We start from the raw sequence: 16,344 nt of genomic DNA on the forward strand, positions 1-16,344 counted from the left end.
ATATACTTGACTTATAAAACACTTGTTTGTCTTTATGCCAATTAAATAGAGTTCTTAAATAATTTTGGTGATACCATCTGAAGGCAGAAAAAGATCACACATCTATAGCATACACACACAGACATACATAAACATACACACAGACAGAGGTCTTATAGCTTTCATTTAAAAATTTTAGCCATGAGACAGGTATGATAATGCAAAACTCACTGGTTGATAAAGAAAGAGTTGGAACCAAATTGTGTTTCTGGCAGACCGAATAAGTTAAGGTTATCTGCTCATATGGCTAAAGCTTTTTATTAATGTTTACAGAAGAGACTTAAGCTTTTCACAGAGCTAGTTTTCAAAATAGTCTTTTCCATTTCCTTCTGATAAGACTTACCTTGGCTCCTAGAGAAGACTAGATAGAATATTTACATCTCAAATGGCATAGAGAAAAAGAAAAATGCTAGTTCCAACAAGAAAGAATTTTATTCATGAATCCAGATCTTTTGCCATATCTGTAAAATATTTGAAATGAATAGGACAGGTTTGGGGATTGGTAAAACGTTTGGGTAAGCTTTGAACTGTTTCTAGAGCCACCCTTCTGTTACTGTAAAGATTCAGTTTTTAAGACAAGTGCAGTTGTTTTTGATTCCTAAACAAATTGAGTTTCAACTTCAATGATAGAGAGGCTGATCCATGCATCTAAATAATTATCTTCAGTTTGCTTATTTATATCAGAGAGAAAATCTTTAACTAAGATGGAAATCAAAAGATTTCTATGTTCTAGATTTAGAGCTGTGCATCTTTGAAATATTTTAGTAAGTCTTTCGCAAAGACTTCAGAATATGTTTCTTTCCCTCTGGGTACATAGTTTCATTTTATCATAGGAGAGAAGACCTAGAAAAAAGTTCCCATCAGGTTCTGGATATCAGCTTCCAATCTGGCTAACTTTGGGTCATAGAGCTACTAAAAAACAAAAAAAATTATTTTGAATATCTTCTCAGGTTTAGCTGGGACAAACAGTAAATATGCCTGTCAGTACTGAATAACCCTATGGATGCAAGAGGCATCCCCAAACAGGGTACAAAAGATATTATACTCTGAAGATCTAGAGCCACTCTTAAAGATAAACAAAAGAAAGACGTACTTAGACAATTCCCCTGAGAGCTGTCAATAGTCAGCAGAAGCCCAGACACAAATGGAGTGCAACCCACATTTCTGTCCGGTCATATCTAGCTGCAAATGGAATACAACCCACATTTCTGTCCAGCTATCATTTTTTGGCACTCAACTTTCTGGTTACCAAGTCATGTTCTCAGGACACAAAATGAGATAAACAAGAAGGCAATAGCTATCCCTGGGAGAGAAAGGATCCATGACTAATGGATAAACTAAAGCAAGTATATAAGTCAAAGTTCAAAAATCTAATTCTTACTTTTTTTTTTTTTTTTGCCAATCTGAATTTGAAAAGGAAGGGAATAAATGAAATTTTTCCTCCCTCTCTAAATTGGGCAGCACAGATTGACACCTGGGAAAGCTGACTTTGGTAACCATTCTCTTTCCTGGCTTCTGCTAGCTTTTCCAGGATTCTGTCTACCAGCTCCAGAGAAAGTAGGGTGTCCCAGCAGGTCTCTTCCTGGTCACCAGACACAGCAGGGGAGGAAAAATAGTTTGTCATCTACCTTTTATGGTTAGTGGTGGGCTGAGAACAAGTTTTCTCTAGGGCACCTCATAAATGGATAAGCTTATCTAGGTTAAAAGTTCTCCACTATGGCCACTGTAATTCAAGATAATCTTTGGTAAAGTTCACCTCCTTGTTCACCCTTAAACCAAAATTTTATACCCTGAGACCTCACACTGGACCCAGTTTAAATCAGACTCAGTCTGACTCCTGACACAGTCTAGTTTCTAAATTGGACCCTACCTAACCCTGGATCCAGTCCAGTTTCTAAGTTGGACCCAGTCTAACTTTGGTTGATGGTTTCTGTACCCAATCCACAGAAAGAGATGCTCAAATAAATTGTGAAAGCTTGTATGCAAAATCTGCAGAGCCAGGACTAGGAGAGACTGACTCATCACCTCCAAAGGCAACAAGAAAGCAGTTAGCTCAAAGGGCTCAGTGGTTGCCATTGCTTCTGGGGGTTCGGGGTCTCCTTCAGTTCCCTCTTTTGACACCACAACTGTTAAAAGATAAACTTAGGCATATTAAAATTTTTGAGAGTTTATGTGAGCAAAAAGCAATTCAAATTCAGGCAGCATCCAGTCTAGCAAATTGAAATGAGCTCTGAGGAGCTGTACAAATTGAAAGACTTTCACAGGAAGAAAGGAGTGGAAACAAGGAAGTTATACCAAGCAAAAAAAGCAGGTTGGTGACAACCCTCAAAGTTACTTTCCTTTAGGGGATGGCAGGGTTCTATCAGGCAGGTAACTAACTCACTAGTGCTCTTCAGGTAATTCCACGTTGGCTGGTTCAGGATTCCATTTCTGGGAAAGCTGAAAATGTAATTAAGTCTCAATTTGGTGAAGTGAGTCTTAGCATAAATGACTTCATTTTGGACATATTGTCTTATTTTTAATATTTTTAATAAATATCCTTTAGATTTTCATCATATTGCATCTGTAAGGTACAGAAAATAGAAGACGATGAAGTTAAGATAATGCATAGTCACTTTCAGTTAAAATAAAACAAAACAAAACAACACCATAGCATGCTTACATTCAGGTTGCCTCAGTAAGACTAAATAATCAAAACTTTTACTACTTTGTTCCTCAGAATTAGACAAATTTTATGCAAAATTATATTTTACATATAAAATTCCATTAAATAAACATTTCATACGTTACCTGGACTTCTCCATTTACTAACAAAATCCAATAATAAAGGTGTGATAATTAGTTGACATCCATATATAAAAATCATTCTCATTAATGTAAGTACACATACACATCAATGTATGCATGAACATATATTTATAAACAAATTTTAACACACATACATATGCACATATTATTGTTTTACTGAAAATTATATATTTGAATGTTAAAATATGACTAATTCTTGTAGTTTTTGCGATAGGCATTGAGATAGTCATTTGTAGATAGTTCTAAAATGGTAGGGACATTGGATGGTTCAATACTACTGGTACTTGATTTAGCCAGCAAGTATCTTTCTTAAAGATAAAAACACATTCCCAGAATAAAGTTTATGAGAGGTCAATAACATTGAATGGGAAATAATGTCAAAGTCTGATAGCCATACAAGAATTGAGATGTGAGTGGGACTTGACTCAGAAGACTGAACATTTGAATGTAAATTTCAATAACTAAACTGGTTAGTAGTAGATGAATCTGGAGTCAAATTACAAAAATAGTTCTGAAAACAGGAATACAAGGAGGGAGGATGGGTCATCATGTCAGCATTAGAGATATGTCAGAGAATACTAGGGTGAACATACATTTATTCATAGTTTCAAACATGTTGTTGTTCAACTGTCATTGTTGAGGTAGATGCAAGCTTAACGTTAATGCCCATTAAGATGGAACCAAATGTGTCATTTGGTGCAAAAAGAATGATGCTGTAAAAGAAAAGAAATCCACTAGGGAATACATAAAATTCAGAGCTAAAATAATATTAGGGAAATATTTTGTTGAATTGATTTTAAAAATATGAGAGGTAACATGATCCATTCAACAACAGACCACTAAACAGAAACAAAAACCAAGGTATGTTTTTGCTTTAGCTCAGGGTTCTTTTCATTGCATCATGCTACCCTTATGTATGAGACACTGCACTAGATCCTGTAAAACTTAGAAAAAGGAACAGAGGAATTCTGAATCTGAGAACATTTAGAATCTGTTTTGTTCATTTTTTGTTGGTCTTATCCAATAATTATAAAAGTGATAGTTAAATTGCTTTCATTTCATTCATTCACTCATCAATATTTATTTAAATAACTTCCAGGTTTAATAATCAGTTGAACAAAATATGCTTATATGTATTACTATAATCACACAATTTTCAGTTATTTCAGGAATATATTATTTCATAACCCTTTCAAACATTCTTTGTTCATCATAGCCACTTAGCTCCTTTAGGTGCTAATAACGCTATTAGGCAACACAGAAATCTCTGTTTTTTTAAGATTTGGCAATAAGACACATTTACAGTTCTAAAGAGATTTATAAACTGGTTAGTCAAACTAAGCATATGTAAAGTATATTCATGGCAATATAATAGAACTTTCTACGTAAAGTCAAAATGAGGAATATAGATAATAGTGTTATAAGAGTTCAGAGGAAGGAGTGATTAATGAATGCAGGCGATCATGGAAGAGTTTGTGGGTTAGGAGGGTGGGACTTATGTAGAGTATTAAAGGACTGATTTAATTTCTTAAAGTGATGCCTTTATTGAAGCAAATGACACACTTATTAATGACATAGGCTTCCATTATCTGATTGAATGCTTGACTTTACTGACCTGTTACTTTACCTTTGAGATTTCATTTCCTACCTGGCTAGCACAGTTCTCCATATGAAAAGGAAGGTCAATGCTAATCAGAACGCTTTTCACAAGGTTATACAAAATGCTAGCTAATCCTGGAAACTTCGCCCTTTTTTTCTAATAGAAACATGGTTTTCTTTTGCTTTAACTTATTTTCTTGAAGGAAGTAGTAGCAGGTATTTTTTAAAGCTGAGTGAAGCAAGTAAAATGCATGAGTGCTTATTTATTTTAGGTTTGGATTAGATGAGAAAAACAGATAGGGCATTCAGAATGCCCTTCCTCACCTTGCAATGAATCTGACTCATAGGCATTTTATAGCAACACATACAGTTTTAAAAGTTGCTGCAGTAATATTCAGCAGTCAAAGTATTATAATTTAAACTGACTAAAATGTCCCCAGAGAACACATTTTAGAAGAAAGCTAAAATTTATTGAAAAACAATGTAAGTTAGGTTTTTCATTCATTATGTTTCCATTCCTGGAAAAACAAAAAATAACAGTGGCAATAACGCTTGTTAAGTTGGCATTCTGCTTGAGGTTTTTGCCATGCAAGTTAAACATTTGGTTTTAACAAAAGACAAGGTCAGAATTATACTTTTTTTCTGTCCACCTTACTATGATACAATACATCAAGAACATTTCCAAGTATTTCAATATTTCACATCCTAGATGAAATATAGAAGTGTCTTTTCTTGTTCTTATAGACATTATCAGAAATATCTAATATAAATTTCAATAGATGTATCATTATGTAAAAACAAGGTTAAGACTTAATGGTGATAAGTATGGTCAACTGTACCTGGTTAAAAATGCAAAAAGACAAAATAAGTAGTAAGAAGAAACACCAGGATTTTCCAAAACATCTTTTGATGTGAATTAACAGAAAAATGATTTTTTATCTCACCCATTAGGAGAATATTTTTTAATCATGGTAAGTATTAGTTTTAGAATTAAATAGAAATATTATGGTTTACAATGAGGAAAAGAAAAAACATCAAAGATACAACTAACTGTATGTTTAATATTCCTGTTTTGATGTTTCTGCCATTATTTGGATTCACATGTAAGGTAAATGTTCAACCATGATTGCCTGAGAGAGTTCCAGTTTAAACCTTAGTCCCCGAAGCATTATTACTAGTACCCATTTCACTCTAGACTGAAGAATTGGATGACAAATTACACAGTCGTAGTTTTATGGGGTATATTTCAAGAAGCATTCAATCCTTTCTTTGACTTGCAGCTTTATCACTAGTGCCTGTAAACATGTTATGTCATCTTTGAGGAATAACACTGCCATTGGAAAAGTTTCAACAGAAATAGCAGATATGAAAAATTAAGATCTCTAAGTAAATGCATCTCCACCTTCACCATCATTGTGTGAGATAATACAATTACTTTCTTATTTTTATTCTTATTATACAGGTAAACATGAACATTTTACAAGTCAATAAATCTAAAAAGCCAGACAGACAATAAAAATGTTTTGGGGTTATTACCCAGAGGCAAAATTTGGTAAAGCAATTTAAAATATTAAAAAATTTTCTCTATGCAGTGTTTATATCTCTTTACATACTTGTTATCCAATTATACATATAATTTTCTGCCTTTAGTTTTACCTCTAAGATTACAATGCAAGGATTTTTCTTATTAAGATCACTGGTAACTGGCACATAATAATACTTTGAGTAAATAGAGCAATGCTTATTTATTTTTTGTCATTGAATATTCAATTTCTTTCCAAACTTTTGGAAAAGATAAACTATATTTTTACCAACATGTTTGTCTATAGGGATTTGTTTTGTTTTATTCTGTTTTTTATTTCATGATTTGAGGATTTTTTAAATTCTAAATCCTAAATTAATTAATAGTCAATTAATAAATAGTTGTCCAAACTTATACTATCACCATTGTTTTATGAGCTTCTACTGGCCCAGCATTTTTGCAAACATCAAGTATAATCTCTTAAAAATGTTTGCCAGTTTGATTCAATTTGCCCTTCTTTAATTATTGATTAAAATAAATGTTTTCTACATTTGCCATCTTGTTCTATCTCTTCTTTTGTTACTTGAAATCCTTTGTTAGCTTATATATTACGTTTCACAAAAAGATAAGCAAATTATACAATATAAACAAGTTTATGTAAGCAATGGGTTATATTTTTAAACCAAATATTCAAGGTTTACTATATAAGTTATTTTTCAGTGAACAATGAATATTTCTGTCAGGGTATCAAGTGGCTGATAGAAAGCTGAGTAGACTTAGATGAAAATACAAAAAAGGATCTCACAAAATTAAAATATGTACTTATTATTTCAAAGAATTATATTTTTAGTAATAATTTTGCCATTAGGATTTTCACAACCATTGCAGAGGTTACTTAATTTAAAAAACACCTCCAAACTTACCTCTGGTTAGACTACGATTCCAACATGCAGCCAGGATTCAGAGACTACCATCTAGGCTAATGGCTTTTCCATTGGTTAAATTTGCACTTTTGTAAAGTAATGATTGTGTTATTGACTGACTTTTGAAATGCTGAGGCAAATAATAATGTAATTGCTATAACTGACTAGTATTGAAAATGTAAACAGTGAGCATTATAAACAGATTTCCATTGGGAATACAGATGTCAATAAATATACTGGCATAAGTGAATAAAAGAAGTAATGATCTTGCACAAGCAGCTAAAAAAGAAAGTATAGAAACCACGGAATAGCTAGTAATTGAATTTAATGGTGAGACATTTCATTTGTATTTCTAACTATGTTGTCTCTTATAAGAACAGATTATCAAATAGTGAATAAAACTATCAATAGTTTCACATGAATCACAAAGAAAGCACAGTGGCCCAACTAGTAAGCCAATTGTCATTTGGACAAATTATGCAAACTGATCTTTTTTCTAAAGATTTTTTTTATGTGAACCATTTTTAAAGTCTTTATTGAATTTGTTACAATATTGTTTCTATTTTATGTTTCAGTTTTTTGGCCCTAAGGCATGTGGGCTCTTAGCTCTCTGACCAGGGATCAAACCTGCACCCCCTGCATTAGAAGGTGAAGTCTCAACCACTGAACCACCAGGGAAGTCCCTGCAAACTGATTTTTTAAAAAATCTATTTGGATATAACTTTCAGGAAATTAAGGCGACATCATTCACTGTTGAATGAATTATAAGGAATATAATACTGTAACTAAGAAATTTGTGAAAGTAATCACAGAGATAACAACAAATCTTATTGCTGAAGGAAAGCACATAAACCTAAGAGTATTGTTAGATATTGCATAATATTAATGTGAAATATTTAAGAGAATACAGTATCATATATTCATACTATTAAATACATTAATTAACAATAAATGAATAAGCTTTTGGCATATATATGGCCTGCATGTTAGACAGATATTCTAAAGAACTTATTTTTTTGTCACTGAAAATTCATGTTGTGAAAAATATACATACACACATATTTTTTAAATAAAAAGCTATGAACCACAATACATACTTGAAAGGATACATTGAGAATCAAAAAAAGTCATTGTTATTTAGATTTCAAAAATTTCTATCTGAAGGTCAATCAGACATTATTTATTCAAACAACACATTGTTGCTATTCAATTGTATGTCTCTTCATTTCAATTCAGTGTTGGAGGAAATAGTGAACATTGCAAATTAAATTAAATTATATTTGTTTTTCAAATGTTCTGAGGAGAAATGGGCATAAATCACAAAATAGATATTTCCTCTTTGATTATATTGTCTGTCTCTGTTTTCCTTAATATTTGCCTTTATAATGAAACACAGAAAGATTGTTTTTAAAATGATCACCCGATGAAGTTGGCATGTTACATTGGTATGGCATGCTGTCTACTCATTGGCCTCATGTGGTTTGCATAATCTTTTGGACTTACTAAGTCATAGTTCTTATCTCAGTAATCTTTTCTGATCAGAAAACCAAGCGATTGGATGTCCTTATCAGAGGTAGATGGACTAAGGTCTACAGGGTACAGGAAACTGATCAATAAAATATGGATTCCAGTATACTATTTTTCAATGAGAAATATATTTGCACCATGGACCAAAATGGTTTCATCTGCACATTCATTACTTTCTCTCTTGGTATGTAACCAATGGGAAAAAACAACAAGAAAAATATGAAGAAAATAAGTAAACATCACCTACAGACTTATCAATGGATGAAAACATTGTTAAGATTATTCTGCATAAAATCTAAATATTTTAATATCACATCTCAAATTTTGCATTCCTTATATTTTTACTTAATTTTTTAATGATATTTATAACAATCTTTGGATATCTTACATTAATGCCTCCATTGCAATTTTTGATACAGATGTGTTGTCGTTTATCACTCCTATAAAGTAGGTTATTATGTTATCTCCAATATGCAGATATTACAAACAAGCCTGAGATGAACATCTTGTCAACATTTCTCTTTATTTTCTTAGGAAAGGATCCTAAAAGTGGAACTTTTGTGCATCAGAGTATCAGCATTGTAAAGGACCTTGCAATACATTCCTCTGTTACTAGCATGTTTATAATAATATTTCCAGCAGTAATATATAAGAATGCCTGGGTGAGGAGGGATATATTGGGAGTATGGGATTAACAGATATACACTATCATATGTAAAATAGATAAACAACAAGGATTTACTGTATAGCACAGGGAATTAAATATCTTATATTCAATATTTTATAATAAACTATAGTAGAAAGAATAAAAAGATTATAGATATATACATATATATGTATTATGAAATCACTTTACTGTACACCTGAAACTAACACAGTATTGTAAATCAACTATACTTCAATTTAAAAAATTAAAAAATAATATTCCATTGTGTAGATATGCCAGTTTGTTTATCCATTCACCCATTCAAGTAAATCATGGTCCCTTCCAGTTATTGCAAGTAAGAATAAAGCTGCTAAAGGAAAAAAAAAAAAAAAAAGGAATGTCTATTTTCATTAGATCCTGGTTAGATTTGTGAACTCTAAAATTTGGCAGTTGAAAATTATATTTGATTTTTGTGGCAATTATATAGTAGTGAAGTCCAAAATCTTAACACAGTTAATTATTCATTTTATTTTTTGAGAATGTTTATTATTTGTTTTAAAGATCAGTGACCTTTATGAGTTGAATAACTCTAAAATAAATTAGATTACATGCTCTTTTGTTCTTACTAAAAAATGTTAACATCAATTTCTCTAATTATAATAGCAGAGCATATTACTACTCAATGATTCAAAAGTCCAAAAGAGGAGGAGGAGGAGAAGGAGGAGACAAAGAAGGGGAAGGAGAAGAGAAGAACAAGTGAGCAACAATAATCCAAGGTTTTATTCCTAGATATAACCATTGATGGCACATTGACTTATATTTTTTTGGTCACACACATACACACCTACATAAAAGAAAATATCAGTGCTTTATTCAAAATTACTAAGCCTGTTTTCTTCTAGGTAGAATAGGAACAGAAATAGTACTTCTCTTGTAGGTTTTGTGACTATTAGATCATGTTTTTCTCATAAACATTTACTGCTTTACCTGGTAAGTGCTTTAGAAAATGTTTACTGGGTTATTGCAGTGATTGTTCTACCCTGTGACTCATGTAATCCAAACAATCCTTTCTTGTTAGCCATTTATTTTCCTTCCTTTTGTGAACTGTTTTGTTTGTATTTCAATCCTTGCTCATCCTCTGAAGAGGAAAAAGTGTTTGCTTAACAGTTTACACTATAATTCCTGCTTGTTATTCTGTTCAGGCGTGAGGATTTTTTAAGAAACTTTGGCAAATGACTACAACACCTCACAGTACCCTTTATGAACAAGCATATGGGAGAAAAGCTAATAAATGGAGAATTTAAATCACATAGGTAAAAAGGAAGACAGAGCGTTAGATACTGAATATGAGGTTTTTGGAAAAGTCCAGATTGGTTTTACAGTATATACTTCTTTAAAATGCCTCAAGATCTTACAGTAAAGACTGGGATTATAATGATGTATTAGTCTGCTAGGGTTACCTTCCATTGTGTTCCACATAACATTTCCTCTGTGCACAGTTGCTCCTGGTATCTCTTTCTTTTCTTATAAGGACACTGATCCTATTGGATTAAGGCCCCACATTTATAACCTCATTTAATGTTAATTGTCTCCTTGTCTAAGAATAATGAAATGAACTTAATTTTTCAAAATCAAATGCAATGAAGGGCACTTGTACTTGTCTCCAAATATGGTCGTATTGAGGCATAGGGCTACAATATATGGATTTAGGTGGACACAATTTAGTCTATAACACTTGGTAAGGATTTTGCATCATTTCTGTATTTCCCTTGATATACCTATGTTAATACTGGCCAGAAGTTGGTTCTTGAAAATGTGGGTTACTTTGTGAGGTGTCAAGAGATGATGCCATTGCCTCAAATTTTGAGCCTATAGGCAGTAACAGTCAGCTGCATCATAAGGAAAAACACAACCAGCCAAAACAAAATAAAAACAAAACCCAAACCTTACTAACACTGAGAAATAATTCCTGACTATTAAGTTGTTGGACTTTACAGAAAAGTCAATATTAACCTTTGGATTCATGATAATCTTTGGAAGAAAATTACAGAAACTATTCTGTGTTAATGCACACAGACTGTGGGTATTAGTGAGAGAATTAGACCTCATCAGGGCTATATGTGCAATCTAGATTGAGCATTTTTGAGAAATTTCTCATAAGTTTTCAGACTGGTGATAAGTACTAAACTTACTAATAGCTGAGCAATTTGACTATTTCATTTATGGGAGAAAAAGGATCAAAGTGAAATGGTTCAGGACTCTTGTCCATTTGTATTGTCTGGGACCAAATTTACCAGTAAGTGTACTGCTATCATAGCCTAGAAATAAAAAATGATTTGAAATTACTACATGAGGACTCTTATTCCCAAAGAGCACAAAAAGGCATGTGGAGAGCATTTACCAGGGATAGGAGAAAAAGGATTTCAAACATGTTTATTTGATGGTCATGAACCTTATTCTACTAAGTTAGTTATATAAGACCTGTCATATATTAAGATTTTTTTTAGATGAAATTGTATCTACCACTGAACCTCCATTGTTCTAGGTTAGAAGAAAATAGACACCACTAGGGAGGTCAGGCAAAGGAAGCTGGGGTTCTTACCGACATCAGAACACTTAGAAAGATCCCTCTAATCTAGGGTCCGTAATAGTCTGGTAACAAATCCATAGACATTTGGAGAGCATGACCCTGCATCTTCCATCTCATGCCTGGGTATAGACATCTTTTTAGAGGCTTGAAGCCTAGTACCTGTGGTCTAGCCTCCAAAGGTGTAACATGAAGTAGCTCCTTTCCAATGTTCTGCAAGTAAACCTTGTCTAAGCATAATGAAGCAACAAACAGTTTTCCAAATCAAATGCTATGAAGGATATTTATCATAAAATTCTTCCTTCTCTGAAGCACAATTTTCTTGAAATGAGAAAACACAAACATGGAAATGGAACCAGAAATAGAATGATTGACGGTTAATGCAAGAAAAAATGAGGGTAGATAAAGCAAGAATAAAGTACAAATTAATATATTTGTTGATTATTCTGCTGTAATTTGAACATACTACTGAAATAATACAGTGTGACAGTTTTAAAAGATTGAGAACTGATGGAGAGTAGGTAAAAATTTGGAGGATAAGACATTAGGAATTATTCACTGAATCACAGCATCAAAGATGTATATTTTGTTTCTGGTGCATAAGGCAGCCCTAGAAAAAACACATGACATTTTGAATAATTGTCCCTATTTATATGTCTTGTACATAAACTATTAACTTACAAAAATAGAAAAAGTATTTGCATATATATCCAGGCTAGAGGGAATATTGTGGTAGTCCATAAAATTAGGTGGATTACATTTTGAGTAATTATACTACAGCAAGTTAGTAGAAAAATTATTAAGAGCTTAGAGAAAAAAAAAAAATTCCAGAAACATGGTCAGCCAGCTGAATTCATATTACTGGTTAAGATAATTTTGTAGAATGTGAAAAAGTACTTTCCAGGGCTGCTCTGAAGAAGAAACAAGTAAGCAAACAAACAAACAACAAGAGATCATTTGATGGAATTGAGACCAAATTAGGTGCTGGAGATTAGGAAATCTGAGATAATGCAAGGATTTCTTAGTCTGCACTCCATTTGAATCCCCATTAGGCAGTTTGCTGTATGCAAGATAAAGAACTAATGTGGGGTTTTTTGTTTGTTTGTTTTTATTGAAGTATAGTTGATTTACAATGTTGTGTTAATTTCTGCTGTACAGAAAAGTGATTCAGTTATACATATACACATTCTTTTTCATACTCTTTTCCATTATGGTTTATCACAGGATATTGAATATAGTTCCCTGTGCTACACTGTAGGACCTTATTATTTATCCATTTTATATATAATAGTTTTATATATAATATCTGCTAACACCAAAATTCCCAATCCATCCCTCAACCCCCCACCTTGACAGCCACAAGTCTGAAGAACTAAAGTTATATACAAAATTTTGTGTGTGAATAAATTTGTAGCATGCTTTATATGACAGCAATTCATCATATCCTCGATAGGTATGCACTAGACATTCAGACAGGGGAACTGAACAATTAGCAATTTGTTTTCTCTAAGTCTTCCCCAAATTTCCCAACAACAAGGTTTCCAAGGGATTGGAGACAAGGAGGACAATTAGAACAAGTCAGGTGGCACTGTGTTCAGAGGCATTACAAAAAGAAAAACTAAAAAGTATGCCCAGGCCAATTAGAAAAGGAAGAAATATTGTTAACTATAGTCACCATGCTGGACATTAGATCCCAGGAACTTATAACATATATCTTATAATTTATAACTTATATCTTATAACTTATAACTGGAAATGTGTACACTTTGACTATTGCACTTTAACGTTCTCACCAGAACAACAACAATAGCAAAGTGGTAATTATGTGAGGTAAATGATATGTTAACTAACCTTATTATGGTAAACATTTTGCAATATATAAGTGTAACAAACCATCACATTGTACACTGTAAAATTACACAATTTTATGTCAATTATATCTCAATAAAGCTGGAAAAGCAGAACAAAACAAAGAAAATAACATTTACATGTGTTATTTTTCCTTTTTTCTAAATGTGAGATTGTACTTTTACATTTTAACTTACTGTTTACTTTTAGTCGCAATTTCAAATGAAAGCAATTTCTTTAGATTAATAAACATTTTTAAATTAAATAAAGGAAAAAATAAAATAAAATGATTGCTTTGTTAGTTGGAAGGGGCATTAGGTACCACAGTAAACACTGCAGCCCACTTTTTTGGATGTATACCAGTGTGGTATAGGGAGATGTTACAGTGAAACACAACACGCTACAAATATTCATATATCCAAAGAAAACCATAGTTCAAAAAGATACATACACCCCAATGTTCATTGCAGCACTATTTACAATAGCCAACACATGGAAGCAACCTAAATGTCCATCAACAGAGAAGTGGATAAAGAAGATGTGGTACATACATACAATGGAATATTAGCCATAAAAAAGAATGAAATAATGCCATTTGCAGTAACATGGATGTACCTAGAGACTGTCATACTGAGTGAAGTAAGTCAGACAGAGAAAGACAAATAACATATGATATCCCTTATATGTGGAATCTAAAAAAAAAAAAAATGGTAAAAATGAGCTTATTTACAAAATGGAAATAGAGTCACAGATGTAGAAAACACACTTATGGTTACCAGAGGGGAAAGGGGGAAATAAATTTGGAGATTGGGATTGACATATACACATTACTATATACAAAATAGATAACTAATAAGGACCTACTCTATAGTACAGGGAACTCTACTCAATACTCTGTAATGACCTATATGAGAAAAGAATCTTAAAAAGAGTGGAAATATGTATATGTATAACTGATCCACATTACTGTACATGTGAAACTAACACAACATTGTAAATCAACCATACTCCAATAATTTTTTTTAATAAGGAAGTAATTTTTTTTTAAAAGCAAATATTTGTGATCTATCCCTTCCCACAACTTCTAAAGAGGAAGGACAGTTTTCTTTTCTGATAAACCACTTAGCCTTCACTAAAAAGGCTAAAAACAGAACAGAACATACATCAATACATGAGAAAGGGTGAGAGATAAAAAGGAGTGAAGAAGAAGAAATTGTGAAAGTGGAATCTATAGACGAGGAGAGAGAAAAAGGAAGTTGAGTGAAAAAACACTTGTTAGAAAAAGTACAACAGTGAAAAGAGATATGTGTAAAGAAAATGTTAATGACTTTTTCCTACTATTATTATTTTTTTAATGTAACGTTGCCTTATTAATCTCCTGGCAGAAATCTACATTAAACAACTGCATTACTTTTCAAAGGTTTATCGTTGAATTGATGCTTCTTTTAACTGTCACATAATGCTGAAAGTGGCCTTTAGATGGCTCCAGTACATGTGTATTACACGGGTAAAATGAAATGTGTGTGGACAGATTGCAGGCAGGAAAGAGGAGGTGAGAGGTAAGGAGGAGGTAAGAGTTGGCAGTTGGGCATGGAGAGCAGCTGAGCCATTTTCCTGGATGGAAAACTATCCAGGTTGATTGGACTTGCTCTTTTTGAAGTAGCCGTGGGTGCTGAAGCCACTTCATATTGAAGTGGAATGTTGGATTTTTCAGTCATCCAAGGATATATTACCTTTGGAATATAATACTGTTATAAACAGGATTTTCCAAAAGTGTAGAATATTTTCCAACAGGTTTGGTCAAAATTAACCTTTATTACTGTGGGTGTTAATTTTTCTTACAGACTCTGTGCATCATGCTGGATATAAATGTTTCTATGAAAAAAGCATTTGTTACATTGTCATAAAATATACTGATTTACTCCTCTAAAGGCTATTCCTAATAAATAAGTCCATACAGATAACAACATAGTGGTGACATGCATACTCAGTTTCAAAGAAAAAAATTCCAAATGATCAGATAAAATCCCTCACTTTTCCTTGTAATGAAGAGATAAGATATATAAAATTCCTGTGTGATCTGAACTTTTGCTTCAGGAATCAATTAAAATAACAGTTCTTACTTTAAAAGATGAAAAAGCTAATATTTAATTTTAAAGTCAGTTACTCTTAGTACTAATGTTTTATTTGCAAATAATTGAAATGTAATTAAAATATGTGCAATAAAACTGTAATATTTTAGACAAGAATCTATTTTGATACCCAGTATTTAAAAAATAATAATTGTGAAAGAAAGAAAACATTAAAATGGTTCACATATTTCAGCTAACAAACAATGCCCTATTAATAAATGACTAGACTTCTCTGAGTCAATCTAAAATGAACTGATTGCCATTTAAAAGACATATTCAAGCTAAAGGTGACCCGCAAGTCAGCCAAATTCAAAAAAGTATTTCAGAAAATTTATGATGTACATGTTTTCTTAACATGCTCATAAGTAGGATTTATCTATCTTTTTCTATACCTTCATCCTTCTACTTTTGTTATATTTCCCTAATTAAATTCATCCATAGCTCAAGGTATTTGTTTTGTTTTGTTTTACCATATGGGCGTGCTGTCATGGAAATTTTTAGCTTTCTACACTCCCAATCTTTCCAAAGTACCCATTGGGTTTGGCTATAATGCAAATGTGAATATTCTGTTTTATTATAGCTGATTATAATATTATATTAATTTCAGGTGAATATTCTTAAGAGAGACTGCTCGCTCTTATTGCAGCCCGCTTATTTTAAAGACACTCATTCATGATGCTTCATATGCCATCATCTGGCTGTGGTGGGTGTGT

This window comes from Orcinus orca, chromosome 18 (genome assembly GCF_937001465.1).
Source record: "Orcinus orca chromosome 18, mOrcOrc1.1, whole genome shotgun sequence".
Lineage (NCBI taxonomy): Eukaryota > Metazoa > Chordata > Mammalia > Artiodactyla > Delphinidae > Orcinus > Orcinus orca.